This window comes from Dermacentor albipictus, chromosome 1 (assembly GCF_038994185.2).
Source record: "Dermacentor albipictus isolate Rhodes 1998 colony chromosome 1, USDA_Dalb.pri_finalv2, whole genome shotgun sequence".
Taxonomy (NCBI): domain Eukaryota; kingdom Metazoa; phylum Arthropoda; class Arachnida; order Ixodida; family Ixodidae; genus Dermacentor; species Dermacentor albipictus.
In genome coordinates this window covers 184514453-184531655 of record NC_091821.1, presented here as the reverse complement: position 1 = coordinate 184531655, position 17203 = coordinate 184514453, and the positions used below count along the sequence as shown (strand labels likewise).

Below are 17203 nucleotides of genomic sequence, written 5' to 3'. Positions count from 1 at the left end.
TGCCCTCTCAGTCCTCTTTTGTTTGACATTCACACAGAAACTATGTGTTTGGCAATAATTTATAATAGGCAAATACGAGGGTATGTCTGTGTATCTGTTTCTTTCTTCGTCCTCGTCCTAGTCGCGCTTGTACACTCTACCATGGATAGCTTGACAGCCACACAAATCAAGCTCTTGGCATAATCAAATGACGTAGCGGTTTGTTGTACAAGCAAAGAAAGTGTGACGGAAACAATAAGGGTAGTGAGAAATTTGTGTGATGTGACGGGCAGTAAAGTGAACTGGGGAAAGTCCCTCGGTTTGTGGCACGGACAGTGGTCTTCCGCCCCGGACAATTTTGCAAATGTGAGCTGGATGAAAACCCCGACCAAGTATCTAGGTGTCCCCATGGACCATTACAAAAATAGCGACGAATACTGGACGAACCAAGCAAAAGAAACAAGAGAAAAAGCAGACAGGTGGAAAGGCATCAACTTGTCGATTTTCGCAAAAGCAAATGTGTGTAATATGTTTTTTATTACGAAGTTGTGGTACGTCATGCAAACGTTGTACTGTTCAAGGGTAAACGTGCAATTGTTGCACAGAGAGTTCGAGGTTTTTATCTGGGGCTCTACCTTGGAAAGGTGTAGCCGAACCAATCTGTTCCGGCACGTGAAGAAAGGGGGGCTGGGCTTGGCGCATCTTTTTGTACGCCAGCTTGTCAACAGATTTTTGTTTTTTCGGGATGTGCGCGTGATCCGTTTCTGCGTACTGTATGCCAGCTCAGGTTGAGATACGCTTTGCCGGCACTTATTGTTAGTGCAGATAGTATGCCCGGAACGCTTCGTTGCTATCAAGAAGTTGCAGATAGTGTGCGATTTTTTTCTGTGTGTTTTTCTTTTGAGTATTTATGTGACGTTAAAAGGAAAACACTCTATAAAGATGTTTGCGACATTGTATTTCCAGTGCCATTGTACAGAGCGCTATACAATGGAAGATCAGGACTGGATGTCCTTAAGCGAGTGAAAAATATGGAGGTGCCTACTGGGGTAAAGACATTATTTTTGCAATTACACAGAGGAACGCTCTCAGTGAAGACATTCATGGAAGAACGCGGCTTCCATGTACCCTGGGGCTCGCACTGCTTGATTTGCAGGCAATCTGAAACAACAGACCGTGCCTTTTTGCATTGCTGGACCAGGGTGTTCTTCTGGGATGTCCTACAAAAAACAATGAAGAAGGAGTTGCCGTTAAATCCGCATCGGACAAGGTACTTAGCGGTAAGAAATGACGACGGGGTTCCCTTCGACCTAATAATGCCCAAAGGCCTTCATAGTTTATGGCGTGCAAGGATGCCTGGGTACTACTTCGACCCGGACGCTAGGCCTGCACGTATTTATTTCAGAGAAAGCATGTCTAGTTTCATTGAAATAAAGAAAATACAAGAAAGTGTACCCGAATGGCTGTCCAGGATAGAACCTCTGACAGCATTGAAAGAATTTTAATTCGACAACGCCAGTTCTTATAGGACTGATGGCATGTATATCCTTTCAAAATTTTTTTGTTAATTGTGTATTGTAAGTTTGTTCTCTATTATGTGCTCTGTACAATGTCGAAGACCGGAAATAAATAAAAAAAGGGTGTATGCCTCAGTGGTTGAGCATTCGACTGCAGATCGAGAGGTCCCCGATTCAAACCCGGGTGCCCCCTTTCCAGCTTTTATCTTGTTTCCCACTCTTATTTTTATAGCAATTATGGGTGTGCACTTCTCGCTGAACGCTCGCATTCGGGGGTATAGCTCAGTCATTCTGCATCCGGCAGCCGAGCTGTTCGGTTCGTAGGGTCATGGCCTCTTCCGGGGCAGCGACAGCGGCCACTTTTGGTCGCGGAAACAGGATTACGGAAGATGATAAGGAATATCCGTTCATTTTGCCTCAACTGCCTAAAGGACGAGTTGCGATTAACACCGTGTTTTTGCACGGTGATGTGCGTGCGAGACCATGCAAGGTCGAAGATTTCAGGGACGCCCTACTGCCGACGGGCATCTTACCGGACGTGGTATGCATAGGGGCGTACCAGATAAACCATGTCTGGGTGGTGACCCTGAATGATGCGACTGCGACGAAAAGACTAGTTTCTCTAAAGGACCTGCAAGTGAAGGGACGACGGTGCGTCATCGTGGACCCGCAGGACCAGCAGGTGAAGCTTAGGCTTCACTGGCTGCTGTACGGCGTTGCCGACGAGGACGTCCAGACAGCGTTCGCGGCTTTCGGCAAGGTGGAGGAAGTGAGCCGGGAGCGCTGGCGAGTCGAAGGCATGGGAAACAAGACGTCGACCACCCGGACGGTGCTCCTCTAGCTAAAGAACGGCGTCAAAGTTGAGGACCTTCCTCATCAGGTCCGCGTCGGCGGAGAGTTGGCCTTGGTGGTCGTGCCCGGTCGACCCATGCAGTGCCTGCGCTGCCAAGGCACGGGGAACGTCCGCCGAGAGTGCAAAGTCCCGCGCTGTTCCAGGTGCAGACGTTTCGGGCACGTTGACGCTGACTGCGTCAAATCCTACGCCGCCGTGACAGGACCAGCTGCGAGGGACGTTGTGGCTGAACACGTCATGGACGTGGTCGAGACGGAAGACGCCGCCAAAGGAACCGGAGACTCGGTTTCGACAGGGACACTCAGAGGGTCATCTACCGCCGGTGCTGAAGGCATGGTGGCTGAGGCTGACGAAAAGACGGACAAACCGGTGCAGGTCCTGCCTGCAGTGAGCCTTGCTACGGGGGGCGTTAAGGAAGACGCACCCGACAACGACACGACGGCAATGCTGCAGGACAAGGAAGTCAACAACGATGAGCGGACTGGGACTCCTGGTGCCCCAGTCAAACGCCCCCACGACGATACCAAGGAGAGGGACGGTGGTGCCACCAGCACCAGCGAGGGGCCGCCGACGAAGACGCCACAAGGAAGACGGATGGGCTACAAGCCAAAGCCTAATGTACCACCTGAAAGGAAGCCTGTGGGCAAAACGGTCCCGCCTAACGACACGAACAAGCCGGGAGGTCCCGGAGGCGGCTAGCCGAGGGCTAGTCGTGAACGGTAAGCACCATGCTCCGGGCCTGCTTTTCTCGCTAGCTTAAGATGGCTGAGATACCGTCCCTGATTATTGCAACATTGAACGTGCGAGGGTTGGCGGCTAGTCGTAGGCAAAGTCAGGTCCTACGGTTGATCACTGACCACAACCTAGACGTACTAGCCGTCCAAGAGACTAAGGTTGATGGAGAGGAGCAGACCGGCAGCATGGTGCGACGATTCACGCACAGATATTTTGCGGTGGTTAGCCATGCGGTAGGCACGTCCGGTGGTTGCATTCTGTTCGTCAAGAAGCTACCTGGACTGCAGATTCAAAGTGTATTTTCCTGCGAATCTGGAAGGATTGTTTTCTGCGATGTTTTGATAGGTAATGTTGAATTCCGCATCATATGCGTGTACGCTCCGAATTCAGTGGAGGAGCGTGTCTTGTTTTTTTCTAACCTTTCTAATCATGTCCATTGTGATAAGCGCGTTATTCTGTTAGGCGATTTAAACTGTGTGTTGAATGCCTGAGACCGAGTGAATAATGCCGGTGTGCAGGACAAAAGTTGCAGCGTATTATTAAAACTAATAGGTGAAAATGAACTTCACGATGTTTTCGATTGTCTGGAAGGGCGGCGTGAAGTGTCCTTTACTCGTTTTCAAGGCAGTAGTCATGCAAGACTGGATCGAATGTACATATCGTTGGACACGATTCCAATATGCCACAGTTATTGTGTAGTGCCCGTGTCGTTTTCGGACCACTGCCTCGTGAAATGTCACATAGGTATAGTGAAAACGAAACATGCTTTTAATTGGGATCTGTAGAAAATGAATGACTTGTTGCTAAGTGATCAGTGCTTTGTAAAAGCAGTAATGGATGCGGTTAACGAAGTATTCGATGATGCAACGGAAACGATAACGTAGAAGTGGGAATGTTTAAACAGAAGGTTAAAATTAAAGCCGTAGAAAGATCGAGTTGCATAAAATTCGAGAAGGAAACGAAAGAAAAGGGCTTAAGAAGACTGCTTGAGCAGCTGATAACGTTTGAGTGTAGAGAGCCTGGTACATATAAAGACGACGTGCGAAACATCAAGGAAAAACTTGAACAGTTCGACAAAGAGCGTTATCAAGGCTCCATCGTGCGTGCGCGAGCACATGCACTAGCGGCAGGGGAGACGCCCACTAAAAGGGCGCTGGGTCTTGAGAAGGCGCACGGACGGCGAAACCACATCGATAAAATTCTAATGAACGGGACTGTCGTTGAAGACAGTGAGAGCATTGGGAGCGCCTTCTTCGAGTACTACCAGTCACTCTTTGCATTTCAGGCTGCGAATGTAGGGGGTTTCAAAGCGGATTTTCTTAATCTCATGCCGCGAATAAGTGATGATACCAAAGAACGAATAGAAGCCAAAATAACTGAGAGGGAAGTAGAAAAGGCAATCGACGATTTGAACCTTGGTAAGTCGCCTGGACCTGACGGCCTTTGCGCTGGGTGGTATAAGGCGTTTAAGGGAGAATTGGCTCCATTGTTGGCACAGGTTATTAAATGACGCGTATCAGCAGAAATGTTTGCCCCCTTCCTTTGGAAAAGCGCACACCATACTAATACCTAAGAGCGATCAAATAGATAAACTAAAATTAGTGTCGTGCTATAGGCCAATATCACTAACCAATGTTGATTACAAGATATCTATGACGATTTTAGCTACCAGACTCCAAGGCGTCATCAAAGAAATAGTCGGAGACCATCAAACTTGTGGCATCAGAGGGCGAACTATTTTTTCCAACATTCATAAGATGGGAAGTGTTCTCGAGTGCTGTGACGTCACCGGAGGTGGCGTTGCAGTTCTTCAGCTCGCTCTCGAGAAAGCTTTCGATTGTGTCGCGCATGTTATTTTGTTTGCCATCTTGGATCGCGTTAATGTCGGTTCCATCATCACTGAGGGCGTGGCCTTGGCGTACAAGAATTGCACAACCAGATTAATTGTTAATAAGTCACTGGGGGCCCCCATTAACATTAAGCGTTCAGTGCGCCAAGGCTGTCCCCTCAGTCCACTTCTGTTTGCTATTTATATAGAGGCCATGTGTGTGGCAATAAATGAAAATGGCAAAATATGTGGTTTTAGATTGGCAGCGACAGAAGTGAAGCTACTGGCGTATGCAGACGACATTGCAGTGTGTTGCACAGATAAAACAAGTGTAACCGAAGCAATATCTGTAGTAAATCATTTCTGTGAAGTCACGGGTAGCAGAGTAAATTGGAGCAAATCCCTCGGGCTGTGGCACGGGGACTGGCTTTCTGCACCGGACTATTTCGCGAGTGTGAGCTGGGTCCTAGACAGTTACAATAGCAGTGATGAATATTGGAGGAACCAAACAAGTGACATGAAAGAAAAAGCAGACAAATGGAAAGGTACTAACCTGTCTGTTTTCGCAAGAGCGACAGTGTGTAACATCTTTTTAATTGCCAAGTTATACTATGTTATGCAAGCGTTGTATTGTTCTAGACTAAACGTGCAAAGGCTGCACAGAGTGTTTGCGGTTTTCATATGGGGTTCAACATGGGAAAGGTGCAGCCGAAGAAATTTGTTTAGAAGAGTGAAAGACGGAGGTGTGGGATTAGCCCATCTTTTTGTTCGACAACTGGTCAATCGATTTTTCTTTTTCCGCGATGTGCGCGATCCTTTTCTTCGCACCGTATGTCAGCTCAGATTAAGCAACACATTGCCGGCACATGTTGTCACAACGGCAAGCATGAATGGAACACTTCGTGGCTATCTTAAGGAAGTTGCCGACAGTGTCCGTTTCCTTACTGTTCGGTATTCAAATGATTACCCATGTCAAGTGAAAAGGAAAACGCTGTATAAAGAAGTGTGTGATATTGTATTCCCATTGCCGCTATACAGAGCCATATACAGTGGAGGGCAAGGACAGGACGTTCTTAAACGCGTGAAACGCATGCAGGTGCCACCAGGGGTAAAATCCTTTTTTTTTTTAAAGCTCCACACTGGAACCCTGCCCGTGAAGAGGTTTATGGAAGGGCGAGGCTGTCTCGTACCGTGGGGTTCTCACTGCTTGATCTGCAAGAAGCCCGAAACCATAGATCACGTGTTCTTGCACTGCTGGGCTGCTGTGTTCTTTTGGGATGTCTTGCAGCGAACCCCGAAGAAAGAATTACCTGTAAACCCCCAAGGGATCAGGTATCTGCCTATTAAGGATGAAGAAGGCGTCCCATACGACTTTATTATGTTGAATGCTCTCCACTGTATATGGCGGTCTCGAATGGCTGGGTACCACTGCGATCCAGACGCACGGCCGGTTCACATATATTTCAGAGAATGTATCTCGCGGTTTGTTGACATACAGAAAATGCAGGAATGTGCACCGGATTGGCTGTCGAGGCTAGAAGCTCTCACAGCCATGAAGGAATTTTAATTTGACAACGCCGATCCTATACGGACGGATGGCATTACTGTAATTTTTATGCGAAGCATATTACGAGAGCTCAACCCAGCTCCTCAGGCGCGGCGGTGTCGCCTTGAAACCACGTGACACCGTGACGTCACGACAGAGGAGAAGTGGCTTTGGCTCAACTCCTGCAAGACGGGCTGGGTGGGAATCGAACCAGGGTTCTCCGGAGTGTGGGACGGAGACGCTACCACTGAGCCACGAGTACGATGCTTCAAAGCGGTACAAAAGCGCCTCTAGTGAATGCGGTGTTGCCTTAGAAACGAGCTGTTTCTAAGGCGTGCGTCTCTTGCTCAGGCGCACATTTCGTTGCCGCGCCGAACGCTGCTTTGCTCGATGGTCACCGCGTCCAATGCGGGGCGCGTAGTCGCTGCCCTGTAGCCCATTGTCTTACAACCCTTGGCGGATCGACGGGAACGCTGTCGCGTTCCACTCTTGAAGGCGAAGCAGTAATGCATGAGTTGTTTCTTCGTCTAGCCGAACCAAATATAGCCAAGAAACAGCAGTTCACCAGGCTAAACAGTGGTTCAACAACTAAAATAAAGGCTAGTATGCTTCGCATCCTGGGCTTAACCTTACCTAAGCCACAGCCATTTTTTTTTTCGCTGTTTTGGATTTCTGAGATGTGTGTAATATTTGTATTTTCTGTCTTATGTCAAAGACCGGCAATAAAAAAAAAAGGGGCGTATAGCTCAGTGGTAGAGCATTCGACTGCAGATCGAGAGGTCCCGGTTCAAACCCGGGTGCCCACTTTCCAGCTTTTATCTTGTTTCCCGCTCTTGTTTTTATAGCAATTATGGGTGTGCACTTCTCGCTGAACGCTCGTATTCGGGGGTATAGCTCAGTAGCAGAGCATTCGACTGCAGATGGAGAGGTCCCCGGTTCAAACCCGGTGCCCCCTTTCCAGGTTTTATCTTGTTTCCCGCTCTTTTTTTTATAGCATTTATGGGTGTGCACTTCTCGCTGAACGCTCGTATTCGGGGGTATAGCTCAGTGGTAGAGCATTGGACTGCAGATCGAGAGGTCCCCGGTTCAAACCCGGGTACCCCCTTTCCAGCTTTTATCTTGTTTCCCGCTCTTATTTTTATAGCAATTATGGGTGTGCACTTCTCGCTGAACGCTCGCATTCGGGGGTATAGCTCAGTCATTCTGCTTCCGGCCACCGAGCGTGACGGACGCATGATGACGGGCTCCGTTGGAGCGGCTTCAGCGGCCTTTTCTGGCCGCGGAAACAGGACGATGGAACAGGAGGGCACCTACCAAGTTGTTCTGCCAGGTCTGCCAACAGGTCGTTATGTTTTAAATACAGTTTTTTTGCACGCTAATATTACGGCGCGACCGTACCGGATTGAAGATTTCCGTGACGCATTGGCACCGCATTCGCTTCTTCCGGATGTTATCGCCCTGGGGGCGTATCGCATGAGCCATGTCTGGGCTATCACTTTCAAGGGCGCGGACGCGGTGAAGAAGATCTCGAGCATCGGGGAGCTGCGTGTAAAAAACCGGCGCTGCCTGGTGATTGACCCGGCGAACCAGGACGTTCGACTGAAGCTCCACTGGCTACTACACAATGTGCCTGATGAGGACGTGCGTGTCGCCTTTGCGCCCTATGGGAAAGTTACCGAAGTAGGCCGGGAGCGCTGGCGTGTGCAAGGTATGACAGAGAAGGGATCAACCACCCGGCTTGTCACCCTCAAGTTGAAAGCGGGCGTGAAGTTGGATGACTTGCCACACCAGCTGAGCGTTGGCGGTGAGTTGGCGCTTGTCGTGGTACCAGGCAGACCCCCGCTGTGCCTTCGGTGTCGCGGTACGGGCCACATCCGCAAGGAATGTTTGCGGAATCTGCCGACGCTTCGGACACGAAGACGACCAGTGTACTCGCACTTACGCGAGCATTACAGGCCTGGGAACCAGCGAGGACTCGTCCGAAATGCTGATGGACGAGGCGGATGCTGAGGAAGCAGCCCGTGGGGGTGGACAACCACAGCGCCAGGCTCTCCCATCATTCACGACTCTGGTGAAGCAGAAGGTGGGGCCCTCCGGCGCAACAGATGGTAGTGTACAGGCGCAGCATAAGCCTGAACAGGACGACGATGACAAGGCAAAGGAGGCGGCGAAAGCCGCGGACGCTAAAGAAAGCAGCGTGGAGACCCCCGGCATTGATACCATGGAGACGAACCAGGAAGCGGCGAGCACCATTGCTGGAAAACGTCCGCATGAAGAAAGCGGAGACGTCAAGCTGCAGCCTGGCGGTAGCGGCGATGAGCCTCCGCCGAAGGCAGGGGGAGTGAGACGCTCGTCGTTAAAACCGCGGCCGAACCTTCCGGCCGACACGCGGAAGGCGGGGAAACTTCCTCCGTAGTAACACAGTGTCCTGGTCGGTGTCAGCGCCGGTTGTGTTGGTTGACCGGTGTCAAGAGGTCCTGGCAGTCGTGAGGAAGGCTACGTCAACCATGAAGGTAGGCACCATGCGGATAGAGGCGTTTCTTCTTCTAAGACATGGCTTTTAATCTTATTGCTCCACTTCGAGTTGCGACCTTGAACGTCAGAGGTCTGGGAGCAAGAAGGCGACAATACCAGCTTAATCGCCTTCTTCTGGATAACGATATTGATATAATTGCTTTACAAGAGTCGAAAATAGAGAGCCAAGAGCACACTGACTGCATGGTGTCTTCCTTTCAAGCAAACTTTCATGTTTGCGTTTGTCATTCTGTTGGGACGTCGGGTGGGTGCCTTGTATTCATACGTAAGACGTTAAGAGTGAACGTAGAGGCTGTATTTGCATGCCCAAGTGGTCGCCTTTTGATTGCTGATTTCACATTTTCGAATTTTTGTTGGCGAATTGTTTGTGTATATGCTCCTAATGTAGAAAGCGAGCGTAAAATTTTCTTTGAATCCCTTGAGCCATGGTTGAATGGCGACAAGTTTTTGCTTGTACTGGGAGACTTCAACTGTGTGTGCGCCGCAGCTGACAGAGTGAAGTTTAGGCCACTGAGAGACAAGAGCTCTGAAGTTTTGAATACTTTTGTGCATGAGTATGGTTTCGAGGATGTTGGCAATGTGTTTTCCACTGGGACCCACCCAGAATACACGCACTTTCAGCGGGAGAGCCATGCGAGACTAGACAGAATGTATGTATCTGTCGATCTTATGCCGCTATGCTCAAGTTATGACGTTAAACCTGTGCCTTTCAGTGATCATTGCCTCGTGAGCATGACTTTAGGAATGAAGGGCAGGAAATCGCGCTTTAACTGGCACTTATGGAAATTGAACACAAAGCTTTTGGAGGATAAAGGGTTCATTATGCAAGTAAAGACCAAGCTAGACAAACTGCTAGACGCGCAGCCAGCTAGTTTTGCAACTGAATGGGAGGGGTTCAAAGAGTGGGTAAAAATGAAAGCAATAGAAAAGAGCAGCGTGGCTCGCTATAAAGAGAAAGAAAAAGAAAAAGAAATGAACGGGCAACTTGAATGGATGCTGAGCATGGAAAATAGCGCGCCGGGAACTTTCACGAAAGAAATACGGGAAGTGAAATGCCAGCTCGAAAGAATCGACGCCTACAGGTATAGGGCCGCCGTCATACGCGCAAGGTCTGAAAAATTGTGGGCTGGCGAAACGCCGACAAAACGAGCGCTATCAGACGAGAAAAGATACGCTTGCCAGAAAGAAATTAGGAGCATCCGATTTGACGGCCGGACTTCGGAAGATGCGAGAGACATTCAGTGTGCTATAGCCGAACATTTCACAGAACTTCTTAGCAATAAGCTCGAGACCATAGAAGGCTTCCATGTAGACTTCTTGAGGCTGGTGCCAAGACTAGATGATGAAATTAAGGAACGTCTTGAACTGCCTATAACTTTACAGGAGATAGAAAAAGCAATAGACGACCTAACATCTGGGAAAGCTCCTGGGCCAGATGGGCTAAGTGCGGCCTTTTATAAAACTTTTCGGCTTCCTGTTGCACAGTGCATGCTCCATGTGATAACTGAGGCTTATGAGCGCAAACAGGTTCCATTGTCTTTCAATACGTCCCACATCGTTCTAATTCCCAAGACTGATGATCCGGAAGAACGACTGTTGGTGGGGTAATATCGACCGATTAGTCTCACCAACGTCGACTACAAAGTATTTATGAAGGTTCTAGCAAAAAGACTGCAGTCTGTGATCACGAAATTGGTAGGATCTCACCAGACGTGTGGAATTAAAGGCCGTAGCATCGCTACAAATATACATGTCGCACGCAACGTATTAGAGTGTGTCGATGCAGTTGGCGGTCAGATAGCAATGATGCAGCTCGATTTGGCGAAAGCCTTTGACCGCGTCTCCCACGAAATCCTTTTTTCCGTCCTGGAACACTCCAAACTAGGGGACATTATAGTAGAGGGCGTAAAAATGGCCTACAAGAACTGTACGACCCCCATTATAGTTAATGGCGATCTCACTGACAAACTTGCTGTACGTTCTTCAGTAAGACAGGGATGCCCGCTTTCCCCCTTGCTTTTCGCAGTGTATTTAGAGCCACTATGCCTGGCAATTATCAACTCTGACCGAAATTCAGGTTACAGACTGCAGTCATCACACGTGAAAGTACTCGCGTATGCTGACGATATAGCGGTGTTTTGCGCTGATAGACAGAGCATCTGTGAAGTGACAATTGTGATTGAAAAATTCTGCGCTCAGACTGGAAGTCACATCAATTGGGGAAAAAGCTCTGGTTTTTGGCATGGCGAATGGGACGTAACACCGGGTTGTTTTTCTCGGCTTCGATGGTCCACCTTGCCAACGCGGTATCTAGGAGTACCTCTGGATTGTTATCGGGGTCCCAGCTCGTACTGGAAAGAAGAAACTTCGAGAATGAAAGAGAAAGCGGACGCGTGGCAAGGAAGACAGCTATCAATGTTTTCCCGTGCCTCTATCTGTAATGTCTTTTTAATTTCGAAGCTCTGGTACGTCATGAATGTGCTGTGTGCGACCCGAACAGCTATTCAAAAAATGCATCGTGTTTTTGCTGTTTTTTATTTGGGCGTCCACCTGGGAAAGAACCAGCCGAACTAACCTGTTTGTTTCCGTTAAAAGCGGAGGCCTTGGCCTGGCGCATCTTTTTTTGCGTCAAGTGGTCTCGCGATTTATGTTTTTGCGTGATCAAAGTGATCCCTTTCTAAGATCTGTTATGCAAGTGCGCCTACAGAGACTGCTCCCTGGAAGGATAGTCTCCTGTGATAACATGTGTGGTGCTGTTACAGGATACTTGCGCGAGGTTGTACTTTCGTGCAAGATGTTGGAAGTACGTTTCAGCCCTGAATACCTATGTTATGTGGATTCCACTTCCGGCCACCGCAGTGAACGGACGCGGAATGCCTTGCTCCGTAGGGGCGGTTACAGCGGCCCTTGGCCGTGGCACTAGGTGTACGGATAAGCCTTACCCGGATTATCAAGTTGTTTTGCCTCATCTGCCTTCAGGTACATCAGTTTTGCATACAGTATTTTTGCACGCGGATGTTAAAACCAGGCCGTATCGGGTCGAGCACTTTCGAGATGCGCTCGAGCGTCTTACACTGCTGCCGGAAGTGGTGGCCCTTGGCGCCTTCCAAATGAATCATGTATGGGCGGTGACCTTCCGTGATGAAGCTTCCAAGAAAAAGATGCTTGCGGCAGAAACATTCAACGTGAAAGACCAGCCCTGTGTTGTTTATGATCCCTGCAACCAAGGCATCAGACTGAAGCTTTATTGGCTGTTGCATTTCGTTCACGACGACGAGGTTCGAGCAGCGTTAGCCCCCTTACGGAAAGGTTACAGATATCGCCCGCGAAAAGTGGCGAGTACAGGGATGTAATGATAAAGGGTCCACCACCCGTTTGGTGACACTCTTACCAAAGCCTGGAATTACAGTTGAAGACTTGCCTCATCAGGTGCGCGTCGCGGAAAACTTAGCGCTCGTGCATGTACCAGGAAGGCCCCCGTTATGCCTCCGGTGCAATGGAACTGGACATATCAGGCACGAGTGTCGCATACCACGCTGTGCACTCTGCCGACGATTTGGACACGAAGAACAAGACTGCGTGCGATCCTATGCAGCGGTAACGAGTCCAGTTAAAGGCGACGAGATGGCTGAACACATAATGGACCATGCTGATGCCGATGCAGCATCCCGAGCAACGACCGAAGAGCCGGCGGCAGACAGCACACCCTCTGACGCGTCTCCACTTCAGGAAAACTCCACTGGGCCCGGCGACAGCCAATCTTGCGAGGCAAAGAGCGCGCTGGTTGGGAAGCCGACTAACGACCAAAACGTCAATGAGAGAAAGGACGCGATTTTAGTAAGCGCATCAGTGACTACCGCGAAAGACGAGACCGAAGGCATTGAGGATGTTGAAATGACAGCAGCCGCTAAAGCAGCTGCAAAGAGGCCTCGCGAGGCCACTGACGGATCTCAAGCCTCAACCGAACCATCGAGCAGCGGCGAGCCGTCGCCGAAGACCGCTATAACGAGACGAATGGGCCTCAAACCGAAGCCGAAGATACCGCCTGATAGGCGGACGGCTTCAACATTGACCCCGACTTAGGGGCGCGAAGTGTGTTCAGCCAGCCTGTCCTCAGTATAAGACGTTACATAGCGGACAAGTAGAATGTGACCTGTGCTGGTTTTTGCTATCACTGCCTGTCCAGATGTGAGTACCGTTCCGTCTGTTTGCTAATCCAAAAAATGGCTGTTAATCTGACATTTCCCTTTTGTGTAGCTACGTTGAATGTGAGGGGTTTGGCATCCCGCAGGAGGCAGTGCCAGTTAAGCCGCCTCTTGTTGGAAAATGACATTGACATAATGGCAGTGCAGGAAACCAAAGTAGAAAGCGAAGAGCAAACGCACAGAATGGTCGAACCATTCAGAGATAGGTATAATGTATGTGTGTCTCATGCTAGAGGCACTTCAGCGGGTTGCATGATACTCGTTCGAAAATGCACCGATATTGTAGCGCAATCTGTAAAATCCAGTGATGATGGCAGGCTACTATTCATCGACTTTGGCATTTGTGGACTGCTTTGGCGTGCAATATGTGTGTATGCTCCGAATAACATTAACGAACGTGTAGAATACATAGAAAACCTGAGAACATGCATGACGTACGAAAGGAACATAATTTTATTTGAAGACTTTAATTGTGTGTGCAGGCCGCAAGACAGAGTCAACAGATTGACTTACCGCGATAGAAGTGCGACACTATTAAACGCACTTGTAAACGAGCTTGAGCTGGACGACGTTGGTTGTATTTTTGACGGCGGCGAGCACGTACAGTATACGCACTACCAAGGTGTAAGTCATGCTAGACTAGATCGCATATATGTTCCGGCAGTTGTGATACCATACATTACTGCATACAAAGTAAAGAACGTCACATTTAGTGATCACTGCTTGGTGATAGCGACACTAGGAACCAAGACAAAAGTGTCAAAGTTTAGTTGGAACTTGTGGAAATTAAACGATACACTGTTGGATGATGAAATTTTTGTTCAAAAAGTAAAGGAAAGGATAGATGAAATATGTTCGGTTGAATCTTCCAATTTCACAGCGCTTTGGGAGCAATTTAAAAATGAAGTAAAGATTGCGGCGATTGAACGAGCTTGCGTGCGGCGCAGCATTGAAAAACAGCAAGAGAAAGAACTTAGGAGCACGCTAGATTATATGATTGCGGTTGAGAGTGCTAACCCTGGACACTTTAGCAAGGAACTACGTGACCTTAAAAGTAAGCTCGAAGTGATAGATGAAAAGAAATATCGTGGAGCGATCGTCAGAGCACGGGCTGAAAGACTATGGCTAGGGGAAACGCCTACTAAGCGGGCTCTCGGGGAAGAAAAAAGGCAAGCAGTAAAAAAAGAGATAAAAGAAATAAGATATAAAAACGATGTGACGCGCGACAAGGAACTGATAGAGAAAGCGTTTGTTGAATGCTATCGAAAACTGCTAAGCCCAAAAATAAAAGATACAGAAGCCTTTCGAAACGAATTTTTGTCGCTCATGCCAAGGCTAGGCGATGAAGTAAGACAAACGCTTGAGCGGCCAATTAGTCTGAATGAAGTAAAACAGGCCATTGATGAACTAAACACTGGCAAAGCACCTGGGCCTGATGGACTAGGGGCTGCCTTTTACAAATGCTTCAAGGAAGAACTGGCACAAGTGTTACATCGCGTGATAAATGAGTGCTATGAACAAAAAAAAGCACCTTTATCTTTTAGAAAATGTCATGTAGTACTCATTCCAAAATCGGATGATCCCAGGAAATTGTTGGACGTTGAGGCCTATCGACCTATAAGTCTTACGAATGTAGACTACAAAATATTTACGAAGGTGCTAGCCAAGAGATTGCAGAGCGTTATCACACACCTCGTATTACCTCACCAGACATGTGGCATCAAAGGAAGGACAATCTACACAAATATACACACCGCTAGAACTATCCTAGAATGCTGTGACATGACTCAAGATAACATAGCCATGATACAACTGGATCTTCAGAAAGCATTTGATAGAGTTAATCATGACATACTACAGTTATTACTAGAACATTGTAATGTAGGTAGCGTTATCAAGGAGGGCATCAAGATGGTGTATGAAGAGTGTGCAGTAAACCTTATAATTAACAACACCGTAAGTGAAAACATTCCAGTACTGTCAGGTATAAAACAAGGGTGTGCGTGTTCGTCTCTTCTTTTTGCACTTTATTTGGAACCCTTATGTTTAAAAATTCGCATAAATAGAATGGTGCATGGTTACTCCTTTTATGCTACTGAAGTAAAGATACTGGCATATGCCGATGATATAGCTGTCATGTCTGGCATCCAAGAACTGGGCGGCGTAGACGTAGCGTCGAAAGAACGTTTATTCCTGCTACTTGGCAGGCAGCCAACAGGTTACATACTGCGCGCGGTGGGCCCGTGCGAGCGGTCTTTTAAAGCCAGCACGGGCTACCCGATAAGAGATAGCCGGGCAGAGAGCATGCGCAGACAGCACGCGATAACACGCGTGCTTGGTTTCGCGCGCACACAACATCTCCTTCCTCCTAATGAGCACAAAGTCCTTTTGCCACATTATACAATGCAACTAATGCTATGGCTGATATCTGTCAGGAGGTCGCCGGTCCCTCTGTGGATAGCGTCGCTCCCCTGGAGGGTCGGTCGTTGCCGCAGGGGCCGCAGCTGGAAATGGCTCGTTGGCGCTCTCAGGATCCCTGAAATCTGGAATAAAATCTTCCGTGATGCTCTGCTTTGAGCTGTCGATGCTGAGCAGTAGCTGGTCTTGATGACGACGCCAAATGAGCACCCCATGATTCGTTCTAACGCGAACCTTGTATGAAACGGGGCCAGACTGCTGAATGATAGTGCCAGGGACCCATTTCTCAGGACCTCTGTAATTCCTCACGAGGACCTCATCATTGATGTTGAAAAGTCGCTCACGTGCCTTGCGTCGCACCATATCGGAGAGCTGTTGCTGAGCCACTCTTCCCCCGACAGAAGGCTTGACTGCGTCGAGTCTCGTGCGCAGTCGTCTACCTATGAAAAGGTTTGCTGGAGTTTCTCTTGTAGTCGCATGCGGCGTGTTGCGGTACGTCACCAGGAACGTCTGTAAGGTTGCCTGCAAGGAGTCTTGGGGTCGTCCTTTCCGCAACGCAGATTTCATTGTCTGTACAAATCTCTCCGCAAGGCCATTCGTGCTTGGATGGTACGCTGCACTCACGATATGACGACCACCGAAGCCTTTGACGAAGCTCTTGAATTCTTCGGAAACGAACTGTGGTCCGTTGTCGGTCACGATGGTCTCGGGTACGCCAAAACGCGAGAACAGGTCCATGGAGACACTGAATTGTGTGGTACGCCGTAGTCCTCTGCATGACATAAACTTCCGGCCATTTTGAGTGTGCGTCCACAGCAACAAGGAACATTTTGTCTTTCATGGGTCCAGCAAAATCCAAGTGAACTCTTTGCCACGGCGAAGTCGGCCATGACCATGGATGAAGCGGAGCCGGTGCTGGTTCGTTCCGTTGCTGTTGACACTCTTCACATTTCTTCACGTGTTGCTCTAGGTCCGCGTCGATACCAGGCCACCAGACGTAGCTCCTCGCGAGTTCTTTGCATCTTACGATACCGGGATGACCCTGATGAAGTTCCTCAAGCAAGAAGGCTCGGTGTTTTGAAGGCACAACTACTCTCATGCCGTACATTAAACACCCTTGATGAACTGTGAGCTCCAAACGCTTGTCGAAGAAATGTTTCAACTCCTTCTCAGCGACATGCGACGGCCAGCCAGCACTTGTGAAGTTCAGTACCTTGCTTAGTAATGGATCACGCCTCGTTTCACGAGCGATGTCTTGGCCTGTGACAGGCAGCGTTTCCAAACGAAGCGAATAAAAAATTTCGCTTTCTTCTTCTGATTGCTTTTCGCTGCTGTCGAGCGGCAAGCGCGATAAACAGTCTGCTTCCGCATTATCGGAAGATTTCTTGAATTCAAGAGCATAGTTGTAGGCTGACAGCGTCAGCGCCCAACGCTGCATGCGGGCAGCTGCCATCGCGGGAATGCCCGTTTTCGGGCCGAGAATTGTTTGCAGTGGTTTATGGTCAGTCACAAGCGTGAAGAACCTACCGTAGACGTAGAAGTGAAACTTCTTTACGCCGAATACGAGGGCAAGGGCTTCTTTCTCGA

General features: G+C 48.8%; 1 protein-coding gene and 2 non-coding genes across 3 annotated transcripts in view; all 3 read left to right on the top strand.

Annotated features, from left to right (window-relative positions):
- LOC135921941 (arylsulfatase B-like) overlaps positions 1-17203 on the top strand; it is a 151379-nt gene that overhangs the window by 58712 nt on the left and 75464 nt on the right. The gene's annotated exons all lie outside the window — the stretch shown is intronic.
- On the top strand, positions 7194-7262 carry TRNAC-GCA (transfer RNA cysteine (anticodon GCA)). Its single transcript has one exon. It is a non-coding gene; the product is annotated as a tRNA-Cys (tRNA).
- On the top strand, positions 7492-7563 carry TRNAC-GCA (transfer RNA cysteine (anticodon GCA)). The gene has a single exon. It is a non-coding gene; the product is annotated as a tRNA-Cys (tRNA).